General features: G+C 34.8%; 1 non-coding gene across 1 annotated transcript; it reads left to right on the top strand.

Annotated features, from left to right (window-relative positions):
• The first annotated feature begins 20,245 nt into the window (after positions 1-20,245).
• LOC121209149 (small nucleolar RNA R71) lies at positions 20,246-20,352 on the top strand. Its single transcript, XR_005904266.1, has one exon. It is a non-coding gene; the product is annotated as a small nucleolar RNA R71 (small nucleolar RNA).
• Positions 20,353-21,134: the final 782 nt, after the last annotated feature.

Raw genomic sequence — 21,134 nt, 5'->3', positions numbered from 1 at the left:
ATGACATTTATCCTCTTGCATATGTTGCTGTCGAAAGTGAAAACCAAGCATCATGGCTTTGGTTTTTAGAGTTGCTTGCAATAGACTTGGAAATTGTGAGCTCGTACCAAATATCTTTCATGTCTGACAAACAAAAGGTAAAACTCCATTTATTTATTCTTTTATGTTGTTTCTATTAAGGTTTGTCAAAGAATTAAACTATTTTTTTCTAATTGCAGAGACTTGTAGAAGCAATATGTATGTTGTTTCCTAATGCAGAAACAAGACACTGTATTACGCACATGCATGCCAATTTTAAGAAGGTTGGTTTCCGAACAAAGAAATTGAAAGATTTACTTTGGAAAGCTGCCAGAGCAAGCACTACAAGGGAGTTTGAGGATGCCATGGATGAACTAAGGAAAACCAATCAGCATGCTTATGATTGGTTGAAGGAAAAGAACCCTACTCACTGGTCAAGGTCTCACTCCTCAATTAGGAGCCATTTTGACATGTTGGTGAATAATCTTTCTGAATCATTTAACAAGCTAAACCCCTATGTTTTATGTTTTTTACTAATCATTAGTAATTCACTAATCATTTATGTTGTTTACTGACAGATGATACTGGAAGCAAGAGGGAAACCTATTTTGACAATGATCAAAACAATAATGACCAAGATTATGTTGCTTATTGTCAAGAAGAAAGAAGAAGCTGACAAATGGAAAGGAATGTTGTGTCCAAAGATCAAGAAAAATGTGGATATAAATATTAAGGTAAATATTTTTTCTGATGCCTATATCCTGACTTCATGTTGCTAATCACATGCTATTTTAGTAAATGTTTTTTAATATGCATGCACTGATTGTTGGTGTGTTGACTATTTATTAATATGCATGCAGTGATTATTGGTGTGTTGGCTATTTTTTAATATGCATGCAGTGAGTATTTTTTTATAATATGCATGTTGGTGGGGTTGTTTTTTTAGGGGTGTGTGTGTATCATTGTTGGTGGGGCTATTCACAATGTTGTTTTAGTAATTATGTTTTAAACAAGCATGCTGACTTTTTTGTAGGTGTGTTCCATCACATGCTGGTAGGGACAAGTATCAAGTTGAATATGGTCCATGCAGCCAGTATGTGGTGGACTTAGTTGAGAATTCCTGCTCCTACAGGAATTGAGATCTCACTGGCATCCCTTGCATGCATGCATTAGCTGTCATTCATTTAAAAGAAGAGTTCTCAGAGACCTATGTACAAACATAGTATACCAAGCAAACCCAACTTCAAATTTACTCCAACTTTGTAACTCTCATAAGGGGTCCTAAACAATGGGCCTCTTTATCATGCTACCAATATTGCCTCCTCCACTAAGAAAGCCACTTGGCAGACCTACTAAGGTGAGAAGGAAAGAACCTGATGAACCACAAAAAGCAGAAAGGTTGAGTAAGAGAGGGGTGGAGATGAGGTGCAGTAAATATAAAAGAGTAGGCCACAATAAGAAGAGTTGCAAAGGGGAAGTTGGCCAAAACATTCCAGTAAGTCATTTGCTTTAAGTTAAGTTACAGTATACTTCTATTTATGAATTTGTTTGTTTTTCAGATTTCTTTTATTCTTGTAGGTTAAAAGACATAAAGCTGGTGTCCTAACTTAGCAACAGGCTACCCCAAATCAGCAAGAGGGTACCCCAACTCAACAGGCTGCCCCAACTCAGTTACCTACTGCCGCAACTCATCAACAGCTGCCCTAAAACAAAAGCTTCCGTTCAAGAGAAAACTAACCACTGTTAGATGGATGCCTTCTACTTAAGAGCCATCCATGATAGACCATTGATGATGATGTAAACAGACTGCATTTTGTTAACTTTTTAAAAATGTGTAAATTTACCTGCTACTGATTTATTAACTTAGGCAGATAATTTTTTTGTAAATTTGCCTATGATTGCTACTATTGATAAAATTAGGCATAGTCATTAGAATTTTTTGTAAATTTTCCTACAATTCATCACAACTATTCAGTTGTGATGAATTGTAGGAAAATTTAGCAATATTTTCCCCTCATTCTTTTTGTAAACAGTTTGGCGTTTTCACCTTAATATATGAGTATTGATCCATGCTATTTGTTATCTCTTTTCTTCTAGCATATGTTTTTTTTCCATCTGTTATCTTTTCTAACAAATGCGTGACTATTAAGAAATGTGTAAGAATTGAGAATTGAGAATTGAGAATTGAGAAATACATATATTTTTTTCCATCTGTTGTCTTTTTCTAATATATGAGTATTGAGAAATACAAATGAAATGAGCTGGTTAGCCATGTATATCAGCAGCCATGTATAATACTTGTTCTAGCAATTTGTAAACAAGAACATGAGCTGGTTAGCCATGTATACTAGCAGTCATGTATAACATATGTTAAGCAACAAAAATATTCCAAAACAATTTGTAATCAACAAAAATATCTCATTTCAAGCCTTTCAAGTGTTTGTAAACAACCACATGAGCTGGTTAGCCATGTATACCAGCAGCCATGTATAACATATGTTAAGCAACAATATACCAGCAGGCATGTATACTAACATAAGCAACAATTTACCAGCAACAAAATTACAAAACATAAGCTAGTTTTCAATGAACATAAGATGATTTTTAAGCTTTTAAAAACAACAAAACAGTTACAATTACAAGCACTAATAACTAGGTTCTTCTCTCCCTCTTCCTTGCATCCTCCAATGTCTTCACTTTTTTCAAAAGACCCAACAACACAATTCTTAAATGAGGCGTCAATAGTGGATCAAACCAGCTGAAAAACCGACATGGTTTTTGAAATTTACTGCCGAATTTCTTACACCCAAAAAACCTCCTACCTGGGTTGTCATTGGACTAAGACGTGTATAATTTAGTTGGGTTTCCACAATAGCACACCGGAATTGCTTCAGGCATCTCCATTTTTCCTCTTCTCCTTCTTCTTCTTCTCCTCTTCCTCCTCCTCTTTTTCTTCTACTATTTTTCTAACCCTAAAATGGTGCTTCAGCTGGCTGTTAAAGTTAGACTAACCAACCAGCTGGACTGTCATTGGACACCGTTACTTACCATGTCACTTTGCCGTGACGTTTGTGACGAAAAACGGCAAAAGGGTCTGTTTTGTAACTTTTTGAAAGTTGAGTGACTGAAATGAAACCTAGGTGACTGTTTTGTCAGCTACCCCAAAGTTGGGTGACTGTTGGTATAATTTTCCCTTATTTTTTTATGGTTTTTATCCTAATAATAATAATAATAATTATTATTATCTCAAATGGTATACACATAGATTATTTATAGAATAGTATTTTTACAATAGTTATTATCGGTGGTGCCTTACAAGTTGACACCATCATTTTTCTTTTTCTATAATTATCATGCCATCATTGGGTCATAATACGACGGTGCCAATATTACTTGTCTAAATACGAGTTGGAGGTGTGGAGAAGATTTGTCAAGTAGCACCCAAGTAGACGGAGTCTGTTAGGTGACACCAACATTACCTTCCAACACAAACTCTTCTCCCAAAAATACTAAATTGTTTATTCACCAAAAAAAAATATTACTATAAAAATAAAATTAATATTTTATTATTCATACAAAAAATACTAAACTATTTTATTCCAAAAAAAACATTATAATTACAAAAATAAAATTATTATTTTATTATACATACCAAAAAATAACATCACATAATAAATTTTCAACACAAAAAATATTTAAAAATTAAAATGTTAATGCTGAAAATCTTAAACAAATGATAATTATATAAAAGCCCTGAAAATTAGAAAATAATTTTTAATATTAATTAAGTAAAAAATAAATAATTTTTTTTGTTTTCTTTTATAGTGGTGACACCTAACTTTCACCCTCCACCTCTTAAATTTTTTCAAACCCGTATATAGTTATACTAGTATCGTCGTATAGGTTAGCACCACCAATAAAAAATGCTTTTTTAAATTCTATTATGACCTAATAATTGTGGGAAAAAAGTGGTGGTGCCAACTTGTAAGGCACCACCTATGGTCGTTGTTTCAAACGTATCATTTTGGTAAATAATTTCATGGGCACAATATTTGAGATAATAATTTCTTTTGTATTATTGGAAAAAAAAACTTTTTTTATTAAGTTATTTGTTTTTGTAATTTAATTTAATTTTTTTGTTGTATTTATTTTTAACATAATGTTAAATTTTCAGAATAGAACATTCACTATCACATTGAACATTTTAAAAATATAAGTATCACATTAAATGTTTTTTTAAACATTTTATGAAAATATAAATATTAAATGTGAAATTATTCTTAAAAAGCTTCACATGAGAAAGGGAAATATATGAAAAAGAGAAATTATTCTTGCAAGTGTGATTATTATGAATTATGTTTTTGAAAAAAATATATATTGCATTCAAATAGCAAGTCTTTGTAAACACTTTGATGTGTTTAAGGATTAGATTTATTTGTTTTAAATGTTTAATAAGAATAAGAAAATATTTTAAAACAAAATCTACTAGTGAAGTGAGAAATGATTGTATGAAACAGTGACGCCACATTATCTGTATCCTTTCTAATAGTTTTATGCCACATCAGTGTTCTTATCTTGAATTTCAGGATTTTATCCTGAATTTCAGGATTTTATCCTGAATTTTAGTATTTTAATTTGAATTTGATTTTTTTCAAGATAAAATCCTGAAATTCAAGATAAGAGTACTAATGTGGCATAAAACTATTGGAAAGGGATACATCCAGAATCCAAATTTTCTGGCTCTGCCTAGATAGAATGGTGTAAGATTTAATATAATTTCTAACTATTTTAATTTTCTGATGTTGCATTTAATTTAGTTTGAAGAAATTAAAATTATTTAAAAAAAACCGTTATTGTGGCTACAATTCGTGTCTTGGGGCACTTCCACAATAGTTTCATTCGGAGACAAATCTAGGATTTTACTTCAAGAGGGACAAAACTTCTAAATCTGAACGACCTTTTTTTATAACGTAAAAAAGTATTCATTCTTCTTGGATTTTTTTATCAAACAAACCAATTTAATTTTTTTTAAAAATATGAACGATTTAACTGAAAAAATTAAAAAAAAATCACACTGTATAAAATTAAAATTTTCTTTCCAATATGAAAAAAAAACTAATAATATACTAAAAGTTTCATAAATATCATTATAATTCTAAAAATTAAATTTAAAAAACTTGACATTAGTCCTATTTCTCAATAGTAGGCATCCTACATTGTACCATCTACTTTTTCGTAAGATCGAACTCATTAATGATAGAATTTGTTGAAAATTCTCAAGCTATCTCTTTTTCAATGTATGCCACCAAGTAAGTTGAAAGAAAATTATCCCTCATTCTGTTGTGAAGCCTCGTCTTCACAATTTTTATGGCTAAAAATGTTCATTCGGTTGTCGCAGTAGACACAGGAAGAGTTAGTACAAGACAAATAATTCTATCAAGAAGATGATAAATACTTGACTTATTTGTTTTGGCTAGCACTTGACACAACTCGGCAACTGTAGAAGTTTTCTACAACTCGGTGCTTTAATGAGCATCAAGTTGAAAATACTCTAATTGAATTTTCATGTGTAGCTTTTCTTGCTCCGTAAAATCGTCCGGATAAAAATTATTCATAAGCTTACAGATATCTTTCACCCAAAAAGCTTTGCAATTATCACGTGAATCCAAAGCGGAGCTGCTAAGAACAAGTAACTCCAATGGAGTTAAATCAATTAATTTTGGAATTTGTCTTTAAAGTCCATATTGAGCCTCTAAGTTTAGTCTTTCAAGACCCATCATACATTAGTATTTGATTATTATTATTAAAGTTATATAATTAAAAACTAAAAAATACTTTGTTAGTATAACCTTATGTCTAAAGGAGACGAATTATATAAAATATAATTTGACCAAGGGGACGAATGTTATATAATATGAACACCAAACTTAAAAAATATGATGATTTATATAAAAAATTCAAAAATCTAAAAATCCTAAAAGGGCGACCGCAACCGCACCCTTGGATCCATCCCTGGTTCCATTATCATCTTAAGGTAAATCAATGCCATTTTCAGAAGATTCCATCACCATTCTTGTCTTTCCACAATAAAAACATAAAATCTCAGTTATACACAATCTAACAAAAACAAGTAATAGCTAACCAAAATTTGCAAATACAATGAAACCATATGAAATACTAGCATGAAAGCAATTTTTTCGGAGTTCAAGAAAACATCAATCATATCGATAAAATAAATAAATTAAATAGTTAGCTATATATATATGCCTTGTAAATTTATGCTCATATGAATTGCTATCCAAGCATAAACTAAATGGATACAAGGAAAGCAGTTTTGGATCTTCCTACTTTTTACTATACAATCTAGAAACTGTTCAATGCAAAATTTTACGGAAATTGGGCAACCAAATAATAACAAGAGCTAATTAGATAATTTGAGTATAAATGTGGGGTGGCAACCTCCCAAAATAAACTGTTATCTGCAGAGTAAGCAACCCATTGTGTAGACTAACCTTTCAGATTGAAGGATACTTGAAAATTCCACTACTATCACTTCTTTTTTCTTTTCTTTAGAAACTCGTCAATCATTATTTCAGACCCATATTTCAATGCATTTTTATATTAATTTATTTATTTTTAATTATATTTTTAATAAATTTTAATTATTTTTTTATCCTTTCTCTTTTGTTTTATACTCACGCTCTTTTTATTGTTGAATTACTCAAAAATACTAATCTTTTACAAAAATTATTGGATTAGGTCAATTTTTTTTAAATTTATCGGATTAAGTTGATTTTAGAGAGAAAAGGAAAACACATCCAGTTGAACATGCTTTTAGCGATTTGGCAGGAAAACACTTCTAGCTGGACACGCTTTCCTACTCAGTCAACAAAGTGAATCTAGTTGGACACGTTATCCTTCTCTCTCCACGATTTTCGCTTAAGGTTTTTAGGGTTTTTTTAGGGTTAAGATTTAAGGTTCTGTTAAGGGTTTTTGTTTAGGGTTTGTAAGGATTTTTGGAGTTTAGGGTATAAGGTTTAGGTCCCAAAAATATTATTTTAGGAAACTTTTTTTAACATTTTTATATATTACTTAATTTTTTATAATATTTATATTTGGTGGAAAATATAAATTTTAGAATTGTTATAAATATTTTGAGTTTTAAAAAAAATATTTTTTAAAAATTTGAAATTATTTTGAACTTTTTTGTTGTTATTTTGAGATCAATTTTGTAATTTTCAAAATTGATAGGTACCAAAAGGGTATTTACACCAATCTGTTATTCGAATTGTAAAATTTAACAAGATTTGAAATCGAAACTAGAATTACTCGATTGGATTAACTAGAAGTTCATATTTTTTCAATTTTTTCGAATTGAATCGAGTTTTGGTCACCCATACTTTACGGTAGCTGGAGGTTGACCCCAAATGTTCAGGAAATATTATCCCAGGTTTCCTGGATATCTGACGAGTGAGTGGCAAGAGGTTGAAATTGGGAAATGAAAACGCTACCTACAGGGCACGTTTTCAGTGACATCCCACGAAAAAGCACTGAAAGCGCATTACGGCATAGCAGATTAAACTAGTTTTCACACTTGAAGAGGTTGAATACAAGGATTTTCATTATGCTTTAGTTAAGTTTTCATAATTTAGTTTAGATTCAATAAAAAAATGTATTTTTAGTCTTTTATTAACCTTAGGGCCCAAATGAGGCCTAAAGGTGAGCAAATGTACTTAATGAGTGTGCATGAGACCATCCGAGAACGTATAAACTCAATACTGATCATTGTCTTGCAACATGGGAAGTTCAATGTTGCAACATAGGGAGTAGAATGCAAGAATATCGAGACTGCCTTCGGTATCGCGACACACCCCTAAAACTACCCTGAAGCTAGGCGTACTGCCTTTGATGTCGCAACACAGGCACTAGGGTGTCGCCACATTAGTCTTGTACGGGAAATACTTACGAGCCAGGGGCGTTTTGGTCCATACAATCAAAAGTTAAACACGAAAGCGTCAATTGACCTGGGGTTAAAGAGATGGCAACCCTAACTCTTTAAATAAGCTCCTAAACACTTGTTAAAGGACAAATTTTATATTCTTAATTTTTCTTTGTAATTTTAGTTTTAGTTTTTCCTTTCTTTTAGGCTTTAAGTTTATTTTAGTTCTTCATATTCATGTTATTTGGAGAAGTTACTTTGTGAACTCGGAACAAATCTTGTGGATTCTGTGTTTACATTCAATTAAATCTTGTGGAGGTGTGATTAACTAATTACTATGTAGGTTTTCTTAACGGACCAACTGTTTGGGAAAGGAAGAACTTAAACCTTAGGCTTGACGACCTTAGGATGTCATTTAGGTGTGAATTAACCCAAATTTGGTATGGCCTATCCATAAACACCTTATCCCCAAACCAGTTTAGACTATGGAGTCGAGAGATAATAAGTTCCTGCCAACTCATTAGTTTAGTGGAAGATCGAGAGATCCTGCTAGGTTAATGACTAGTTGATTGAATAAAAACCCGAAATAGGAATTAGTTATGACCATTAAAGCAAGCTAATCTCTCATAGCTAGATTTGGTATAGTTTACAAATTAGTTTTCCAAATTTTTTTTATTTATGCTATTTTAGTTATTAAATTATAAAAAAACCCAAAAATCTCTCATTTTTGCTTTATTATACTATGATTTATTTAAAATACAAATTAGATCTATTTGTGTTTAGGTTAGGATTAATTTAATGTTCGCCTCCCTTGGGTACGATCCTCGGAGTACTTGCCTACTTCGTTGTAACTATATTACAACCTGACTCATATACTTGTGAACACTGTTTTATTCTATATCTTTTGTGCAGTATTTTCATTCTGGACCTTAGCATGTCCGGGGACGATCAAGTTGTTGGCGCCATTGCAGGGGAGGCAACTCCACTAAATTAATTTTTATCTTTGCATTTAATTGGATAAATAAGAAATTAATAAATTATAGATACGACTTTTCAACTTCAGATTTATTAACATTTCTTTATTTTTTGTTTCCAAGGTGTAGGGAAACATTCATAAAGATACTTATGTGTCCAATAAGGCTAACAACTAAGTACTATTGGTAATACAGGGAACAACTTACAAGGGAATAACATTTGCTTCCTGCATTTTGATAAGTAACTTTTAATAACATGATGCAAGCATTAGGAACATTTTTCGACTTACATTGGTTGAACCTAGTATTACCCATCCCATTATTCATAGTCATCATTTTGAATTGAATCCCTTATTATTATCATGGATTTATAATAATATCAGGTTTGATAACTATAAAAAAAGATGATCCTATAGCCTTTCTTTGGCAGTTTGAACATGTATGCAGCACTGTCACATATGTTGGTGTCTCGGCAGAAGCTGTGAAATTATTATCAATTCCATTCGCGTTAGATAGAAAGGAAAAAGCCTGGTTAGATGCACTCCCACCTGATACCATTACTACATGGACTGACTTTGTGCAGTTATTCCTTCGTCGAGTCTTGCCTACGACTCAAGTAATCAACACTTATGAGAAATTATTTAAACTAAACAACATGTTGCTGAAACATTAGGGCAAGCTTGGGAAAGATTTAAAACAATTCTTAGGTCAGTGCTGGGAGGAGGCATACATTTTTCAGTTCAAATCCAACTTTTTTATGATGGACTGGGTAGTCAGAACAGGAAAAAATTTGACATCATAACTGGGGGAAGTATTTAGAAGAAAACTGGAAAAGAAGTTATGGACATATTGGAAATATTAAATGAGAATGAATTTACTTGAAGCATAAATTAGGAATTAAAAGATTTGCTGAAATCTGAGCTAAAAGGGCAAGGTTACAATAAACTGGAGCCAATCATGGCAAAGTTGGCTGAGTACGATGAATATTCATCAGAAGAGGAAAACATGCATCAAAAAAGGAAATTTTACATGTCCTTTTGGCACGTATGCTTTTAAACGAATGCCATTTAGATTATGTAATGCCTCAGCAACATTTATGAGGTGCATGACTACCATTTTTGTTGATATGCTAGAAGAGGTATTCGTGGATGATTTCACAATATACGGAGATTCTTTTCATGAATGTTTAGATAACCTTGAGAAAGTCTTCCAAAGATGTGAAGAAACCAATCTAGTACTTAAGTGGGAAAAATGTCATTTCATGGTGAAAGATGGATTGGCGTTAGGACATCAAATATCAATAAAATGTTTGGAAGTGGACAAAGAAAAATTGAATTTATCAAGAATCTGTCTAATCCCACAACAATTCAGGAGTGAGAAATGTAACATCCTAAATTAGGGACTAGTCGAATAGTAATTTTGGAACCACAAATATAATGTTAAAATAATTATTTTATGATCATTATGAGGTCTAGGATATGAGAATAAGCATGTGTTAAAGTTTCATGAAGAAATTCTATGTGCAAGGTGTCCAATTAGAAATTAGGGACCAATTTTAATAAATTGCAAAACTTGGGTTCTAGAAGAAATTTGTATGAAATTGCTTTAGAATCTTAATTGGAGGTCCTTAAAGAGTAATTTACTCAATTTCTAAGTTTTTGGACAAAAATGGGCATGCATGGAAAATTTTAGAAGTTTAGTAAGAAAAGGTATTTTGGTCATGTGGTAATAAACTAAATAAAAAGGGAAAAATCAAGCTAAAATCAGCTCATTTTCTTCTCCATGCTGCCAAAATTTTAGGGGTCCCCATAGCTAGGGTTTTTCAACATTTCAAGCTTGATAGTAAGTCAATCCTAGCATCGTTTTTTTATGTTCTTCGTATTTTTGAGATCCTCGTAACATGCTCTTTCTATTTCTACCCATATCTCATGCTAGGGTTCATGTTTAGAAAATTACGCATGCATGATATGTTTGTGTTTTGATGATTTATGAAAGAATATGAGAGTTTAAATGATGGTACACAACTTTTACTAAGTAGTTTTTCATGGAAATGACTTGAAGGACTAAATTGTAAAATTTGTAAGAATGGGTAGAAAAATATAAATGAAGGAAAAACATGGGCTGCTATAAGTGTGAATAACATTCGGCTAGGCTTGGGTAGCCAAGGAATTACATGCATTTCATTACACGAGCCTTAGGACTAAATTGTAAATATTGTGAAAGGTTAAGGGAAAAATAGTCATTTTGCCCGGGGTGAGTTTTAATCCTAAAATGAAAAATGTGATGTATTAATAGTCTAATTTTATTGATATAGACCCCGAGGAACCAATTCCAGAGGTCGATCGTGGAAAACAAAAGGTTTCGGAATAACCGAGACACGAATTTGAAACGACTACCAGGTAAGTTCGTATAACCCGAAGTAAACTCTTAATATACTTAAAAATGCACGTCCTTGATATATGATAATTAGATATTCATTTCATGATAATCTATAAGACGTACTAGTGTAAATGAAAAGATGATAAATGTCCTAGTTGAAATAAAAAAGGGAAATCTGATGGTTAAATTATGGCTTACACGACTTGAGATCCTGCATGTGTTGCAGAGAAGGATTTAGCCCAGACGGGTAATCTGTTGATCTCAATATAGAAAGGATCTAGCCCAGACAGGTGTTCCTTGAGTGATCGAGCCTCCCAAAGAATATGGGTGCAATAAGGATTTAGCCTGGATGGATAATCCGATTGAGGACTAAATTTAGCCTGGATTGGCAATTCAGATCCAAGCTCATAAGAGCAATTGTCGTTAAAAGGGATTTAGCCTGGATTGGTAATCCTGACAATGCTCTATGAGTTAATAATACGGGGGATTTAGCCTAGACTGGTAATCCCGACAATGCTCAATTAGTTAATACTATAGGGGATTTAGCCTGGACTGGTAATCCCGCAGTAAGATGTAAGGTTCGCATGAGTGCGTACTTGAGATGATCACTTGTATGACTTCACAGTAAATGGGCTATCCATCGAGATTTTCAAAGAATTCAACGGGATTAACATGAGAAATAAAGAATGGAAATATTGAATTGATGAGCTCATCTAAAACTAATGACATGATGTATTGATATGAGACTAACTTGATGATTGAGTTATGTGATAGGGAAACTATTTCATACTTGTTGGAATTATTGCCTAATATGGTTGTATGCTAATTTACCGGTAAGTTTACTTTTCAGTTATCTGGACTTACTAAGCATGTAAATGCTTACCCCCTCTCTTTTTCCTTGTCGTATAGAGCTCGCGGACTCGTGAAAATTGGAAGACGGTTGGAGCATTGTCAATACTATCGACTTGTTTCACTTTGGTATATAGAAACTTTTATTTTGTTATAATGGCATGTATATGATTCTTGGTTATTTTTTTATATGTGTCATTTGGCTAGCCAATGTAAGGGCTTGAATGATATACTTATTCATTTTGTATATGGCCATAGGATATGACTCATTTTGATGAAGGTTGTAAACCTACTAATTGTGCATGTCATGCTTGAATATTTCATGAGATGGTTAATGCGTTATACCATGGATGGATATGTGTAATGTGGTTGAATCACTAGGACATGGTTAAGTCATAATTGGCAATGAGTTATAAAACGAGTCAAGTATAAAATGTGATTATTGGAGTGGTAATCCTTAATACAAAAAAGGATAACCTTTCATGTCCTAAACTAATGAGATGAGGTTAACATGCAAATACTATGCCAAGGTAGGTTATGGACAAAATTAGGCCACGCTAAATACTATTGAAGTTTATAAATGTGTGATATTCATGACAGGTTTTAAAGATTTATAATTAATCGTCTTGAAACTAACTATTATCACGATGAAGGCAAGTGTACCTATTGGACAATAGTATAGCTTTAGCAAGACCAGATTGTCGAACCCAAAGGAACCAAGAGTACTAGTAATTACTTCCTTTTTATTATCTAGCCTAAAAATTAAGGGATTTGTTTATCTAAACTACTTAACTAAACTAAGGGTGCACAGAGAGAAAATTGGGAAAAAGCTTTTGGGAAAACTCGATTGATTAAGACAATACCCAAGGAAAAATCCAACTAGACTTCACTTGTTATTTGACTCTGAACCAGAGATTTATTCATTTGACTTGATCTGAAGAAATCCTAAGTTATATTATTATCTCTCTCGAGACTAATAACATCTAACCCTAGGTTGATTAATTGAAATCGATTTCTAATTAATGCCCTAGTGTTGCATTAACTCGATCTATGGATCCCCTTATTAGGTTTCACCCTAATCCGGCAAAATCTTGTCACCCTATCTCTAGGCGTGTAATCAACTCCGCTTAATTATGAAAAATTTACTCTTAGAGAGGGTCTTTTCCTCCTCTGAATAAGAGCATTAACTTGAATCAATATCCTGGAATATTAAAACAAGAATTAAGAACACATAATTAAGAACAAGTCAAATATTTATCATACAATTCAGATAATAATGACAAGATCTGTCTTAGGTTTCATTCCCTTTAGGTATTTAGGGGGTTTAGTTCATAATTATAAAAGAAAGCATCTCAGAAGAATAATGAATACAAAACATAAAGAAAACCCAAAACCCCTGAATAAAAATTGAAGGGAGATCTTCAGTCTTGATGATGAATCCGACTTCTGAGATGGACCAATCGGCTTCCCTTAAGTAATTCCTTGCCTCCTACTCCATGTGTCTGTTCTAAGTGCTTCCTCAGGTGTTTAAATAGGCTTTAGAATGCCTAAGAGCCCTTAAAATTGGCACTTTTCCAAATAGGACTATACTTGTGCTTGGCAGGGACACGCTCATGTGAGATTACACTAGCCCGTGGTCAAGGCTGTTGAATAGGCAGGGGCGTGTAATCTACCCGTGTAAGTCGTGCTTCGATCCTGCCAAATAGACACGGCCGTGTGACACGGCCGTGTGAGGAAGTCCAGGCCGTGTTGATTTCCCACGTGGGTTCATTTTCTCCGTTTTTGGACCGTTTCTCGCTCTTTTTACTCTCCTATGCTCACCTAAGTATAAAACATGAAATTAAAGAATTTGGAGCATCGAATTCACCAAATATAAGAAGAAATCATCCATAAATGTGCTAAGCATGGGATAAAAATAGGTACAAATTACGGTTTATCAAATACCCCCACACTTAAGCGTTTGCTTGTCCTCAAACAAAATCCTCAACTCACAATCAAAATAAATTCTTCTCAATTATAATCCCTATCAATAAAATCTCAAAATAATCCATAAGTATTCATACATTGAAAATTCAACTAAAAGTACATCAAAGTTTCAAACATTCCAAGTTGAGCATTTTATCACGAAAACATAAGTGTCTCTCCTCATCTAAGTGATTACCTTTGATCAAAACATCACAGAGTTTAACATCCTCACTAAATATTCACTCAAATCACTCAAGGTGTTTAAGGACATCAATTAAAGCACTCATTAGTCAATATGAAAAGTTATTACCATAAGCTTGCTTGAAAATCAAATCTCCACCACTATATATTGAGCTAATACATCAATCAAAAAGGTCTTTTAGAGGGTTGTAATGTGGCTTTAGTTAGGGGGTGCGGTCACAAGCTAAAAGAAAAGGTTAGAATGGAGATTGAATTGAAAAATTACCTATCTATAAAAATAACTAGTCATCAGTTGAATACAAGTGAGCTTCTTCTTAGAATATGGAATTAACATTCAAGCTCAAAAACGACGAATTACTACTAATATGTATTGAAGTATTTTTTTTAAGAACAAGTCCTAATAACATAGAACTTAATTATTGCAATGAAGAATAAAACATAGCTAAGAAATTAATTCAAATTAAATCTCGACAAAAATAGGGAATCAAATTAGGGGATTTCAACAATAATGGGTTATGGGTTAATATTGAGGGTAAATAAATTAATGGCTTGTTAGGCTCAAAGGGGATCACTAAGGGTTAATTATGAAGGTAGGCTTTTGTGAAGTGAGTGGGTTAAACCTAAGTGCCTTTATCATCTTGATATATCAACTCAAATGGTGTGGTCTTGACATGAATAATCAAGCAAGTTCTAGAATAACAAATCAAAACTGATGCACTCATAAATAAAATATGCTCTAAAGGCTCAAGATCTCACAAAAATTATGGTTTTTTTATGTTTAAACTTGTGAATTTCAACTCATGATAATACCTAAACTTAGGGAAACAACCTAAAAGTTTTTAATTTTTCAAAAATCAACTTATCATGCTTGATTCCCTAATGTCTTAAAATTTAAACAATCAATGCATAAATGCCTATATTTTAATTCAAGACATATCAATAAAAATCATAAATTAATTAAAATTCATTCTAATAGTGATATGAGTGATTCTCATGTGAGAATAAGATAAAATTCAGGGATTTCTAATGATGATATAAAAGACCCCCCACACTTAAGATGTACATTGCCTTCAATGTACAAAGATAGATATATTGAAAAATATAGATAAATAATCATAAGATAGGGAGAGAAGGGAAACTTCTTGAATGATGAATGAACTCCTTGAATTGGAGTTATGGAGAATAATCAGCCAAGGCAATGATGAGAGTGGAGGAGGATGCTTCGGTGGTGGTAGAGGTTCATTAGTCCATAAGTCCTGCGCCAAAAGAATATTATATCTGGTGATAGCTATGGTCATGGTTGAGTAGAACATGGCAGTTGTGGAAAACCTTTGCCAGTGGAGTTTTTAGTTCCTATTTGATGATGAGCTTTGGAGCTCTTTATAACTGTGATAGAATCAGGAACTTTTTTAGGAAATATAAGGAAGTATAATTACTCGTAATGAAATAGTCGAAACTATAAATTATTCAATAAAAATTATAAAAACTAAAATTAAAATAATATTAAAGGAAAATGAAATAAAAAGTACTTAAATAAGATAAATAAAGATAAAAGTGAAAATAAAAATAATAAATAAATTTTTTTTAAACATCGTCATTTCCGGATGGTTTGCGAGGTGGTGGTGGCGGCGATGAGATGTGAAGGTGCTGACAAATCTGATGAAGTGTAGCATCAATGTGATCAAAATGCTGAAAACATTGCTGCTCAAATCGAGTAAGGCGCTCAGAGATGTCAGAGTATGAAGTCGCCGCATGAACTGGATGATGGATGGGTAGTGGCTGAGACGGTGGGTCCTCATGACGTGGAGGGACATCATCAGGAATATCCTTTGGGTCTTCCTCCTCGATTGACTGAATGAGGCGGTACTGAGGAGGGTAGGTGCCACATCGTTTCTCGATCATCCTCATATGTAGCATGCTCGAGATGCCCTGGGGGGACATCTGGCCGATGAGAGTGAGGGAGGATGATTGTGCCACTGTGTTGAGGAGCCCAAAGTGCCGAGCCAATCGAGTCACATAGGGCTCGATAGAGATCACTCCTTTCCTATGTCGCTCCATCTGATGGTGGATGGCGAGGGTAATGAAGTAGGTAAAGTCGAAGATGTGCCCATTCGCCATGCTCCACAAGAAATAGGCGTCGTGAGTGTAGACGACGCCTATGCTCTCTCTCCGTCCGGTCAGAGTGTGGGCCAAGATGGCACATAGGTATCGCAGGGGTAGGGCGAGGGCCAACGCCTTAGAGCGGCTAGGATCATAGGTGGCCGAGGCAGGGACGAGGTCCTTCCAGCACTTTGAGGGGGAGTTGTGGATGTGGCGATAGAGGGTACCGAGTTCATTGTCATCCATGAACTCCTCCGTGTACAGCCCTAGTGTAATTCCAAATTCGGTACGCTCAACTGGCGCACTAGACCACCAAGGCAGAACTGGATCGTTCCAGGATTGTCGAAGTTTGTCAGATGACTTGGAGATGGAAAGTCAAGCAGAGTTCCATCGTGAGCTCGAGGTATGTCAGCTCGATGATCTCAAAGAAGAGCCCCCACGGTTCAGTCGTTAGGAGGGCTCGGACTGTGTCAGCCATCTGAATTTGTTCAAGGGCGGCCCAGTCAATACAGCGGCCCACACCTAGAGGTCGGGCCCGTAATATCTAAAATAGCTCCTCCTGGGGTCCCAAGGGGAACTGGAGGAACAGGTGCCTAATCTCCGCGGTAGGACCCGAGGATGACATTACTCCTTTTCTCTTCTTCAAGGCAGGGACAGCTGTCTTCTTACCACGTGAGGCTAACATTGTATACTTGCAATGAAGAGTCGAAGTTAAATACTCCCCAAGAATGTATGCGTATTAAAACTGAATAAGAATATTTCATAGGGCTCACGTACTAGACTAAAACAACCAAAGTAGATATATCAAGTTATTATCATGAGTAGTACTACGACAGTAAAGTAAATGACAATATCTAGAAATTGAATGCATATGAGTTTGATAATATGAAATATGGTGTGGGTAAGCGTTAAATCCATGGAAACACAAAAAGAAATGGATGAATGTATCCTAATGTATTGACTAAAATGACAAGGTTCTAACAAAGAGCATAAGTATTATTATAACTATGAAAATTTACTCAAAATAATCAAATAAAACAAAAAATGATCATGAAATAAGTAAAAGACTGAAGAAAAATAGAGGGAAAAAAATGAACAAACGCAAGAGGGAGGAGCTTTGGATCGTCGAAAGTGATGTTTGTAGTCGGCGCACGGGCATGGCATGTAGGGCGTGTGAAGTTGCAGCGGCTAGGGTTAGGGTTTTTTGTGGAAGGTGATGATGAATAGTGAGGGGTATTTATAGATTTTGGGGCACACAGCCGTGGGGCACGCCCGTGTGCCCTAATTTTTACCCATGTGTTTCACGATTTTTAAATTTAGGCGCGTTGAGAGTCGGTACACGCCCATGCTTTTTGGGCGTGTTGGTGCACACGTCTGTGTTGCACGATCGTGTCCTACTTCATTCGCTTCTCCCACGCCCGTGTTCCAATATGTACGCCCATATTATTTTATCAGTCTTGCGTACGGGTGGTGGGCACGGGTGTGTCGCACGCCTGTGCTAAATTCTTAATGTTAACCACTGTTTATCGACACAGGCGTGTCGCACACCCGTGTTGGTTTGACAGACTTGCTCACGGCCATGTCGCACGGCCGTGGCCACTTGTCGCATCCCGTGTTAGGGTAAAATTTTGCCCTGTTTTCACATGGCCGTGCCCGTGGTGTTAGCATGGCCTGAGGCACGCCCATGTGCCCGACTGTGTGGATTGGAAAACCTGTGTTTTAATGACTAAGTTAGTGATTAGATGTTAAAGACTAAAATTTTAAAGAAGTTAACATCGTTAGTGCTTGGGTTGCCTCCCGAGAAGTACTTATTTGTAGTCTAAGCTCAACTTACCTTTCTGGTGTATGGTCATGATGGTACGGGGAGTTTACACTCCTCATCCCTGCTATCAATTTTATCAATATAAGGTTTAAGACGAGCACTACTTACCTTAAAAGTGCTGAATTTTGGGTGAATTACCTCTACTGTACCATATGGAAAAATACTGACTACTGTAAGAGAGATTACTCCGTTAGGTTCAGAAGTGGCAATACGAGGGTCTGTTGTATCTACTAGTACTTTGTCTCCAACCTTAAGTTGATTTGGTGCAATATTGAGCTCATCATTGCGTGGTTTTGGTTTATCATGTGTCCTCAATTTAGGTGTCCGCCATTCATCTAGTTTTTCTATTTGTAGCCTACGTTCTTCATAGATAGGTCCTTTTTTTTTGCTTGAACATGGCTCATGTAGGTTTTTCGAACTTATTTCCTGCAAAGTAGGTTGCACCACATGGTCATTTTTAGTAGAATGATTTATATAACCACCTTCAATTTTCGATGTGTTACTCGAATTACGAGCTTGAAGGGTGATTGTTTCGTCTCCCACACGAAGTGTGAGTTCACCTGTGCCAACATCAATTATTGTTCTAGCCGTTTCTAAAAAGGTTCTCTCTAAAATTAAAGGAACGTTACTATCCTCTTCTATGTCTAGAGCAACGAAATGAACTACGAATATAAATTTTTCAATTTTAATGAGTACATCTTCAATAATCCCTCTAGGAAATCTGATTGTTTTATCGGCTAATTAAATACTCATCCTAGTTTGTTTGGGTTTCCCAAGACCTAGTTACTTAAACATTTTGTAAGGCATTACATTGATACTAGAGCCTAAATCAGCCAAAGCATTATTAACATCTAGGCTACCAATTATACAGGGAATCATGAAACTCCCTGGATCTTTTAATTTGTTGGCCAGCTTATTCTGTAGTATGGCTGAGCAAACCGCATTTAGCTCCACATGTGACGCTTCATCCAACTTTCGCTTATTTGTTAAAAGCTCTTTTAAGAATTTGACTGCATTTGGCATCTGCGAAAGAGCTTCAATAAACGGTAAGTTAATATGTAACTTCTTTGATAATTTAAGAAATTTATCGAATTGTTCTTCTGTGCGGTCTTTCCTTGTCGCGTTTGGGTATGGCACACGAGGTTTGTATTCTTTACTTACCAGTTTCTGGTCATTGTGGTCCACCTCACCCTTACCTTTACTTACCACAGTTTCTTGCCTCGGTTCTGGTTCAGGTGCAACTAACCCTTCCTCATCTTGAATGGTAATTGCATTGATTTGCTTCCTTGGGTTAGATTCAGTGTTACTCAGCAGGCTACCTTGTGGTCGTTCAGATATCAATTTAGCGAGCTGACCTATCTGAGTTTCGAGCCCTTAGATCGATGCTTGTTGATTTTTAAGTGCTGTCTCGGTATTCTAAAAACGAGTTTCTGACACCGAGATGAATTTTGTTAGCATCTCCTCAAGGTTTGGCTTTTTCTCTCATTGGTAGGGTGGTTGTTGGAAGCTTGGAGGTGGTCTCTGATTCCCTTAGCCTCCCCATGAGAAATTTGGGTGGTTCATCCAACCTACATTTTAAGTATTACTATAAAGATTATTTTGAGATTGAGGATTATTACCTATGTAATTTAACTGCTCGTTCTCCATGTTGTGGCCATAGGGTGGGTATTCTGAATTGATTGATCCACCTCCACTTGCTTCGCACTGCATTACTGGGTGAACCTGTGAAGAACCAAGAAAACCGTCAATTTTTCTATTCAAAAGTTCTACCTGATTAGAAAGCATAGTGACCGAATCGACGTTAAAAATGCCGGCTATTTTCGTTGGCTTTATCCTCATGACTTGCCACTGATAATTATTCAGTGACATCTCTTCTATAAATTCATAAGCATATTCAGGTGTCTTATTATTGATAGTTCCGCCAACGGCTGCGTCGATCATCTGTCGTGTCGAAGGATTCAGGCCATCGTGAAACGTTTGACCTGTAGCCAAAGTGGTAACCCATGGTGAGGGCACCTTCTCAACAGATCCTTGTATCTCTCCCATGCATCGTAGAGTGTTTCTAAATCCATCTGCACAAAAGAGGAGATATCATTACGTAATTTGACTGTTTTAGCAGCGGAAAATATTGTAATAAAAACTTTTCGGTCATTTGTTCCCAAGTAGTGATTGACCCTCGTGGTAACGAGTTCAACCATTGTTTAGTCTTATTCCTTAACAAAAAGGGAAACAATCAAAGGCGAATGGCATTATCAGAAACGCCATTGATTTTAAAAGTGTCGCAAAACTCTAAGAAATTTTCCAAGTGAGCGTTGGAATCCTCGTCCTGCAAACCATCAAACTGAACAAACTGTTGGATCATTTGAATGGTGTTAGGTTTCAGTTCAAAATTATTTGCAGCAACAGCAGGCCTAACTATGCTTGATTCAGTTCTTGTTAAAGAAGATTTAGCATAATTATACATAGTACGTGGAGCAGGATTCTGATTAGCAGCAATTGCAGGAGGTAGCAGATTTTCTTGGTTTTTAGCCATCTCCTCGGTTATGGTTGAAGTATCGTCCTCTTACTTTTCCTCTGTGTATCGTAAGCTTCGCCTTATTTCTCTTTGGTTTCTGCGAACTATGCAATCGATCTCACTATCAAACAGTAATGGTCCCGACGGGTTTTTTCTAGTCATACACTATAAAAACCTACTAGGAACGAATAAAAAAAATTAGAAAAGAAAATAAAAATTTAAATTGCAAATAAAGTAGAATGGCTAAAGTAATAAAAATTGAGTGTTCCTAATATCCTCGATCCCCAGCAACGGCGCCAAAAACTTGATACGTGGTATTCGTGACAGGTTTTAATGATTTATAATTAATCGTCTTGAAACTAACTATTATCA

This window comes from Gossypium hirsutum, chromosome A10 (assembly GCF_007990345.1).
Source record: "Gossypium hirsutum isolate 1008001.06 chromosome A10, Gossypium_hirsutum_v2.1, whole genome shotgun sequence".
Taxonomy (NCBI): Eukaryota; Viridiplantae; Streptophyta; class Magnoliopsida; order Malvales; family Malvaceae; genus Gossypium; species Gossypium hirsutum.
Note: the sequence above shows the minus strand (reverse complement) of the source record. Positions and strands in the feature narration are given on the sequence as shown.